Source organism: Chenopodium quinoa, unplaced genomic scaffold (genome assembly GCF_001683475.1).
Source record: "Chenopodium quinoa cultivar QQ74 unplaced genomic scaffold, ASM168347v1, whole genome shotgun sequence".
Taxonomy (NCBI): domain Eukaryota; kingdom Viridiplantae; phylum Streptophyta; class Magnoliopsida; order Caryophyllales; family Amaranthaceae; genus Chenopodium; species Chenopodium quinoa.
Window position 1 is genome coordinate 4,082,663 of NW_018742577.1, and position 9,867 is coordinate 4,092,529.

At 35.2% G+C, this 9,867-nt stretch overlaps 1 pseudogene; it reads left to right on the forward strand.

The window, feature by feature from the left end:
- The first annotated feature begins 215 nt into the window (after positions 1 to 215).
- On the forward strand, positions 216 to 9,052 carry LOC110721040 (annotated as a pseudogene).
- The last annotated feature ends 815 nt before the right edge of the window (positions 9,053 to 9,867 follow it).

Consider the following 9,867-nt stretch of genomic DNA (forward strand, 5'->3'; position numbering starts at 1 on the left):
GGTCGAAAAACCCTTGTTTTTTTAAAGGAGATCAGAATCCCTTTCTTCCGAAGGAGAAAAGTTCCTCCCAAAAAAAAAGAATCATTATTATAAACTTAAAAATAGGAATAGAAAAAGTAATACTTCGTACGGTAAGTAATAAATTGACCCATTTTCTAGAACTTAAATCCACAAAGAGGGCAATTACTTAAATACCCGAATTGACAATTTATTGACCATTAAGTGAAGTGAAATACATGCTCTTCAAAGTTTATATTTCCTGTCTCCTTGTTCCCTCTCTCTCCTTCCTTCCTGTTCTTCCCAATTGCAATTTCATAGAAACACATTGCAAAAAGGTTTTCAACAAAAATTCAATTAAAATTAAAGGTAATAATCATAATTATTGCATTTGGAGATGGCTAAAATTCCAGTAGGGTGTGAACCAGTGGTAGGTTCTCTCAACACTCCAAAGAAGAAAGATTACAGAGTCACTAACAGACTTCAAGAAGGCAAACGCCCTTTATACGCCGTCGTTTTCAACTTCATCGATTCCCGCTTCTACAATGTCTTCGCCACTGTTGGTGGCAATAGGGTAACCCTTTACTTTTTTTGATTTGTTAAAATTTGATTTTGATTTTTGTGTAATTGTATTTTCTTGTAATTAATTAGACCCCTTTACCCAATTTTGATTGATTTGATTGAATTAGTGAATTGGTTGATATTATTGATCTTTAATTATTGGTTGAACTGACCCTTTAATTATATGGTGGTAATGTAAGGGACATAGGTTGCTTTAGTCTATTTTTTAGCTCAAATTATGATGGCAACACCGACTCCGGTGCTAACGCCGGTTTGAGTGTTTGGTAGGCGGTAATAAATGGTGGTAAGGAAGGGAGGTTATTTTTACCCACTTTGGGTTGAAATTATCGATGGCCTAATCAACTTGAGGACTGCCTGTTTGGTAGGTGATAATAAATTGTAATAATGGAGAGAGGCCTTTACTCTAAAATTAATGTAAGTCATTTGTAAAGCTTTAATTATGGTGTGATTCATGATGAAAATTCCATTTAGGATATTTTGTTATGAATTTGATCATAAGTTTTAGTCTTTGTCATAGGAAACACATTTGCCAAATTCTAATCTGTTGGTTGTTAATTAATATATTTTGGCAATTTCAGCATAAAGGAAGAGTATGGAAAATAAATAGGACGTTATTTATTGATGTAATTTTAACTAGTTTTTAAAATGTTATACAAGATTTACTTTTGACTGACCACTGTGAGAATCTTTGTAGTTGGTCTTTTATACACTTCACAATTGCAGTTTGTAGTTTATTCTTTATTAACAGTGAGTGTTAAATCCATATACTTCTCCAGGTAACTATTTATAGATGCCTTGAAGGTGGTACAATTGCTGTTCTCCAATCCTATGTTGACGATGATGTAAGAACAGTCACTCTTTTGCACCTAACTTGATTATTTTATCCATTTTAACTCTCAACTAATATTCCATATTGATCAGAAGGAGGAGTCTTTCTATACTGTCAGCTGGGCTTGTGATGTTGATCGTGCTCCATTGTTAGTGGCTGGTGGTAGCAATGGCGTAATTCGTGTAATTGATGTTGCACATGAGAAGATACATAAGGTATTATGTACTGAATGTGAGGCTTTTTTTTTTTTTAATATTTGGAGTAGTACACTAGTACTTGAACCTGACCCCGTGCAACAATAATTAATTTTATATGCTGTGGGTTGATTAACTCGATTTCATGAAGTGCTGCTTTTGATATTGGTCATAATTTATGATTTGTACTAGGAGTTGGAGAAAGATATCTTTATAAGGATTAGTGATCATGATCTGTTGCATGCTGGGCATTGGTTTTTCTCTACAGTTTCAACTGTGAAAATTTGCCTGCTTGGATTGAGTGATGCCAATATCTTTGTAATTTTCCTAATTATTTGTAAATTTTCCCTTAATATATCTAATTTTTGCTGTTATTTGTGTTGGGGGTGGTATGTTTGTAGTTTAGGTTTATCTCACTAGACATTCTCATTCAGATATTCTTCACAAGCTAATTTTTTCAATGATCTTGAATGTTTACAGAGTTACGTTGGTCATGGAGACTCCATCAATGAAATCAAGACTCAATCCCTGAAACCATCGCTTATACTGTCAGCCAGCAAAGTGAGTACTTTGGAAAGTTGAAATTTTTGACTTGGTTAGAGTTTATAATTTATTATAAAATTGAATCAGGATGAATCAGTTCGTCTGTGGAATGTTCATACTGGAATATGCATTTTGGTATTTGCTGGAGCTGGGGGTCATCGTAATGAAGTCTTGAGTGTGGTGAGTTTTTGGTGTGATGATCTGGACCGTTCTCTTTTCACATGTTTCCCTCTTTCATTGGCTTGCAGTTTCTGTTGTGATGATGAAACAAATGATTCTCGTAGTGATTTTTTTCTTTTGTTCTTTGCTTAGGATTTCCACCCTTCTGATATTTATCGGATTGCAAGTTGTGGAATGGACAACACTATTAAGATCTGGTCAATGAAGGGTAATGGAATTTTCTCTGATATTATCTCTTCATGACATTATTATGGTAATAATTTTAAGTAGTATAAGTGTATAACTGTTGAACCAATTTTCTTGAATGGTAATGGAGCTTTTCTTCATTTCTTGCACTCCATCGGTAATGATAGTTGAAATTTGAAGAAAAGAAATCAAAGTTTATGATAAATAATGATATAAGAAGGGGGAAGAAGAGAAGAGAGGAGTCAATAATAGAGAAAAATCGCATACTCTTTTCACATTGTATCTTACTGTTTGTTCTCTGTGGTAGGACTGTAGGAGCACTGTGGTTGTGTTTATTTCTTCTGTTATGATATAATTAGAGCTGGTTTAAGGCATACTTTTCCTCCAGAGCGTCGGCATTCTCAGAATCTGTCTGTTTGAAACAGGTCCTTGGTACTTAGTGGATAGTGGTACTGTGGTAGATGAAGTTGTGCTGACCAAGGATATTTCGATGATGTATTTGAGACAAACAATTGCTGACCTACCACTGTAGATTTGCTTTAGTGAGCACACTTGTAGCCTGCTTGCTTGCTCCTTGGTCATTTACGGTTGTTGATCTTAGAAAAGAACCACAATTTTCTCTATTTCATCCAATTTTTATGTTTTCAGCAAATGATGCATATTACAATGTACCAGTTTTAATACCTCCTTCTGCAAAACATGGACAGCATTCTTTAATTCATCCTTACTTTGATAATCCACTTTATTTCATCATTTCCAGTTCCTTTCAGTTATGTTCTTGACGCTATGTAATATGAAAGCACGTGCATCTCCTGTAATCTATAGCACGGATATAGTTTTATTATGTGTCTCCTCCCTTCCCCTATAGGCGAATAAGTTATAAAATGTGATAAGGTTTCCCAACTCTTCATTATATCTTAAATATACGTGTGACATTTGACATGTGGACAAGGGTGTGAGATTTTGCTGGGCATGTCATTATTTTGAACCATTTATTGGTTAAAAAAAATAATGTAGAAGGATTAGGAGAGTGAATAGAAAATTATGGGATATCAGGTCAACCTGAAGTATGTGTGTGATATATTTACAGACAAATTACCTTGAAAGGCATATGCCATTATGCCGGGCTTGGATGCCTGATTTTAGGTTTAGCACATGCGGTGTTCTTATTTTGCCATGCATAGTTGTGCCATGTTGAACTTTTCAACAAAAAGTGGCCTATGTTTGGCCCACAGCCCAACATGCTCAGTAATGTGCCATGCCATACCTTGGGCCAGCTCGGCCTGGTATTATCTTTAGTTTTGTCTGCTGGGCATATGTTTTGGACTTTTGGCTGATAAAATAAAAGACTATTAGGTGAAGAAGGAAGGACAGGAAAATTTAGAGCTAGAACCTGCTCAAAATAATGATAGTAATCTACTTTCACAAAGTCTTTTGTGCTTCTGCAAAACAGAAGGAACCAGAACATAAGTGTGTGTGGTGTTTTCTGTCTGTCAACTGTTGCATATATTTTTTGCTGTTCCAAAACTGTTATTTTTAGTTCTTTTACCCTCTTTTCCTTTGATTTTGTTGCAGAGTTTTGGACATATGTGGAAAAATCTTTCACATGGACAGATCTTCCATCAAAATTCCCTACAAAATATGTGCAATTCCCTGTAAGTGGATGATTCCCTCCCTCCCATCATTGCTGTATACCCAGTCTCCAATCCCTGTTGTCTTTCATCTACCTGCTGTTATTTATACGTGTCCTCCCTTGCTTTATTCCCCGTCATCTCTGAATGTTTCCATCTTGACCTAACATGATCACATTTTTTTTTTCTCAGATCTTTATCGCTTCAGTTCATACAAATTATGTTGACTGTACAAGGTGGCTTGGTGATTTTGTCCTTTCTAAGGTAAGTGTTTTGTATATGTCATATATTTTCATCTTTCTAACAATTTGTGTAAGTTTAGATCTAATTGGATGTTGGATAGGATATATAAAAGTGAAGTGAAGGAAAGAAAGTGAATTGTATAGTATAATTAGAAGGACTAGGAACTGAAAGGGTTGCATTGTTTGGTTTTTAATTGTAAAGAAATCGGAGGAAAATGAAGGTTTTTTCCCCCAATAATTGGAAAGAAATAAATTACGAGTTTTAGGAGTCTTCCCATCTGTTCCTCTCTTTTTTTTAGCAGTTCCCTCTCCTTTCTGTCAAGTACCAAGTTAATCGTAAATTTTATGAATATTGATTAGTCAATTTTGACTGTAAAATTAATTTTTTTTTTATTATTATTATTTTTTTTTTCTAAAAAAAAATCTTCTACAGGGATGAATGAATAGTATTGTCCTGAAATTATGTATTGATGACACTGTAGATGTACATTCTGTTAATGTATTTTAGTGCTTTCCCCTCTCTCCTCTAATTAGCCTTTGCAATCTTAAAAAAAATAACAAAAAGAGATTAGACTTTTTGGATGAAGGGATCTGACAAACTTCTTTAAAATATGCCAATCATACATGATGTGAGAAGTTCAACTATAATGTTATCTTGGCTGGAATAGGCATGTAATATTGTAATGCGAATCTTCTGCTGATTATGTTGTTTATTTGTTGATCAGAGTGTTGACAATGAGATTATATTGTGGGAGCCAATTATGAAGGAGCAATCTTCCGGCGAGGTCAGTATATGTGCTGATGTTCTTTGTAATGTGATATTTGCAGAAGGCTGATTTGTCCACCATTTATTATCTATCATTATTGCAAGACATTCTTTGGTTCTTAAAATAGCTTGATGTTCTTTGACCGGACCCTGATTTTGACTTTTGATGAAAATTATTAATGATTGATTTTCAATATTTTGTAGGGTTCAGTTGACATTCTTCAGAAATATCCTGTTCCCGACTGTGATATTTGGTTCATAAAGTTCTCATGTGATTTTCATTACAATGCTGTAGCAGCAGGTTTTTTTAGCTCTCTTTTCATCAATTTGTTTATTTGAGTTGGAGCATAATTTTGAAAGGATTAACGTTTGTGCTAACATGAATGTGATTAATGACAATCAACAATAACGAAGAGCAAAAACAAGTAAGCAACAAAAAAAAGAAAGAGTTTACCGTGGGAACCTGAGTGCCGGGAGAAAACCCACCAATCCAGTATGAAGTAATTTGATGATGAAGATGATTACAAGCTCCCAAACAACCATGAAAGCTCACATCTCTCTCTATTACCTCTTTTAAACCCTAAAAGTATGAATAAATGCAAGAGGCTTTTTTTTTTTTTTTTGCTCTTAATCAATCTAACATCATGACCTAATTAATGATATAACATGAGTATATACAGTGCAAGGCATAATAAACATCCCTACGGTCATAAAGCATCTACATCCTTAAATCGCAAAGAACGAAATTGCAAACCAGGTAAAACAGGGGCAGGTGGGTTCGGGCGAACCTGGCTTAGTTCGGGCAAACCACCAAGCAGGTTAGGCTGAATCTATTTCTAGTGACTTCAACTCGCTTTTCTCTTACAGTTTGGGTGAGCCTCCCACAGGTTGGGCCAAAGTTTTTGGCAGGCAGACAACTCTTCATAAAACGGCCATACTTTCTTGTTTCTTGTTCAAATCGAGCTTATGACCAATCGTTGGAAAGCTCTTGAGAGAAGCTATCACCTCCAACTTGAATCTTCTCAACATCATTTCTAGATTTTGAGATATGCTAATTTGAAGTCAGCCCTTTGCCCTATCCATCATTGCTTAGCACCAAGCAATCAACCCATAGCTTAACTTCAAATCTTTGCATCCTTATGCCTTGAACCGTTCTCCTTACCTTCCAAACCTAACAAGTTTTTGTCTTGTCCTTTCTTCCTATTGAATTCACCTCCTCCCCTCTCCCCGTCCTGCCGCCGGGGGGTGGGGGTGGGGTTGGGGGGAGGTAGAAGTGGAGGGGGTGCGTAGGATAATAGTTACAAATAAACAGATGATAACTCAAGTGCTTATTGTTGACAGATTGTACAGTTTTGCTGATTTGATATTAATTTATTTCTATTATAGTCTTTATGTATCATATTCTGTTTTTCTAGGTCATTAATAATATTTTTTTCCAGGCAATAGGGAAGGGAGGATCTACATCTGGGAGCTGCAATCCTGCCCCCTGTTCTGATTGCAAAGTATGTTTTTCTGTAGATTTGATGTTGGTTTTTCTAGGATGAATTTATCGTGCTAGTTATTGGTTCTTCATCATCATCAACATTCTCTTTTTCTATCAGGCTCTCACATCTCCAATCAAAATCACCTATTAGACAAACTGCCATGTCATTTGATGGAAGGTAATGAGAACTTCGTAGTCAAATCTTTAATAAAAATTGACTTCCTGATATATTTTATGTATGAAATATGCTGAAAATGATCTTTCATCTGCAGCACTATTCTAGCTTGCTGTGAAGATGGAACAATCTGGCGATGGGATGCAGTATCTTCTTAGATTTTAAGCAAGCTGTTTGTAAAAATATTTCCAATCTACCATAAAAGTTAAAAGGTTAGCCCGCTTTCCAGTGCATATGACCTGTGTATTACTTGCTCATGTGCTATAAGATTTTACTGTTTAGTTTTGATTAGAAGTGTACATTCAATAATTTGGTTGTGGTACTCAGACCTAAATATCCTAAAAATGTGGCAATATTGAGTATTTTGATCAGGATAAATGCTGAATAAAAAAATAACACAACGGGTAAGTATTATTTCCGTTATCATAACCGGCGTTTAATTCAGTCACTAGGCTTACATTGAGAGTTGAATTGGATGGGGATGTCAAATGTATGCAACTATACTCCTAGTCCTAAGTAATACACTTGCCTTGATTGACCTGTTACATCCTGAAATAAGGAATGGAGGATATAGCAAGGGTTTTACATAATCCATTGTTGAACTATGTTCATTTTACAATGGAGATGAAACAAATGACTTAAATCTAATTTTTGATGATTTAGGGATATTTTATAGTTGGAAGGCGCACCAGTAAGAGTTGGGAGCAAGGGATCTTAAAAGAGGCTGAGGAAGACAAAAATTGACTTAGATGGGAAAAATTGAGAAAAACATGAAGTTGGCCGATCCCATCTTTTGGAACTAAGGCTATGATTGTTGTTGGGTATATTTTAAAAGTTCTGGAATTATAAAAATTTTATTAAAAGAACTAATTAGCAAATTAGTATTATTATTTAGCGTATTATGACCCCAAAATATCGTATTACAAAAAACCCTGAAACCTACTATAATACTCTCACCTAGCGTATTGCATATTCATATTTGCTCCACGTATTAGAGTGTATTACGAATTAGGTAACACTGGTTAGGAGTATCTGAAATGTCTGGTAGTATATGGACACATCACAGTCTGAAATGAATTCATGCATGTGTAATCTGAGAGTCATCTACAAAAGTCTACATGAAGGAATTGACATCATGGTTCAAGACTTGGGATTTGTGGCTTGAATTTTGGGAAGGATGTGAATGTGATATATACCTAGGTGGGTGCTAAAGTGTTTTTGCAAGAATGATTATTCATTACTGTTGATTTAGAGTTGAACTGTTAATATGTAATAAAGCAAAGATATGAAGGGGAAAATGAGGTTATGGTGCTATTTTATAGGACAGGCAATGGTCATCAGCAAACAGTTACAACCTCATCTTTGAGGAGGGGGGGGGGTGTTGTATTGGAGCTGGAGATAATCAATAGTCTTTAAAGTTTATACTTGTATTAAAGCAGAAAGTATTTCCCATTCTACATGAAGTTATCAACCAACAGGAGTCTGAGATTTAATGATGGGAGATCTTTTCTATCCTGTTAATTGGGATTTGTTTGTTAATTTTTTAGTAAAAGTTTCCTTCATAAATTATGGTTTTCATGAAAATATATATGTAATGTTATTTTAGAAACAGCTGCTAGAGGGGGCATATATATATTGTTTCTATTTAAAAATCATTATAATATTTTATAAGGTGGTTTTCAACATAGTAAACCTTATTTTATTCACTTCTGGTAAATTATTTTCTCTATGTTCTTAGAGAACATTTCACGTATGACTAAAATTTATATTTACTGTTTACGTGAAGGATTCTGAACGAAGTCTGATATGTCCACTTCTGTGAAATGAAGAGAACCATTAGCAACACCAAAGGCTGGCAGAGCTGTGACGGTAGATCAACAATTGCGGAGGCAAAATGTATAAGCAGATATATGGAGTCATATGTTACTGTGATTCTGTCATGAATAGGTAGCTCAATCGGAGAATGTTCTGAATCTTATTTGTATCAGCGCAGCAATGTTGTACCTTGTATTAGGATACATCTTTCGTCTGCTAGTTTGAGTGTGGGGTTCTGGGTCAGTTTGGGGTCAGTGCTAGGAAGACTGTAGATTTGAATCAGATGATTGTAATAGATATTAGAGAGCTGGCTGACCCCTTCATTATACCAGGAACTCAGAAAGAGTGTTTTATAATTTCTCATCATGGAATTGTTCTCTTGTTTTTCGTAACTTCTCCCAACTTATACAAAGTATATTATTTGTATTATTTCATATATTTCACAATGGTATACCTTTTAACTTTGGTGACCAAAGGGGTTCCATCCTTAATTCGTCCTCCTCCCTCATCTGTGAATTTTCTCTTGTGATAACTAAATGCTTTCAAAATTGTGATTCCTCAACGATGACTGTAAATACGGTGCTTGCTTATAGCCAAGTTTTCACTTGTAGGATTTTATAGGTTCTGCAGTCCAGAATAATGTCGGTCGTAACTTTTTACTTATATGTTTATTTGCATAACCATCTCTTGAATCATTAACCTTGCTGGACTTCTTTATTTGGCGAAATGGAATCGATCAAGGATCTCTTTCCTTGCACAGCACAGGAATCGATCGAGGATCTCTTACCTAGATGGAATCATTAACCTTGCTGGACTTCTTTATTTGGCAAAAAGGAATCGAGCGAGGATCTCTTTCCTTGCACAGCACAGGTATGCTTTTCTGCCATTACACCCATTATTATTTTCCGGTTTTTCTTGGCGCGTACTGTTAATAAAATGACTGCTCACCATCTATTTTTCTTGTGTATCAGACATGTTGTAATGTGACAACTAGTGCATTCTTCTTGGTATACAGGGACGTGTCTCTTACCTAGATGGTACCTGTATACCTATAAAACAAGGTAACAGTAACTGGTTTATGGCCTTGATGCTTCCATTCTAACTCTATTGATCAGTGATAATTCTAAATTTTTTCCTAATCAAAGTCCTCACAGTAGGGAAAACCTGATAAGCTGCCCTTTTTTTTTTGGCTAACCCTTTTGTGCAAATTTTGCTGTAAGCTTATCTCTTATCAGATTAATTGA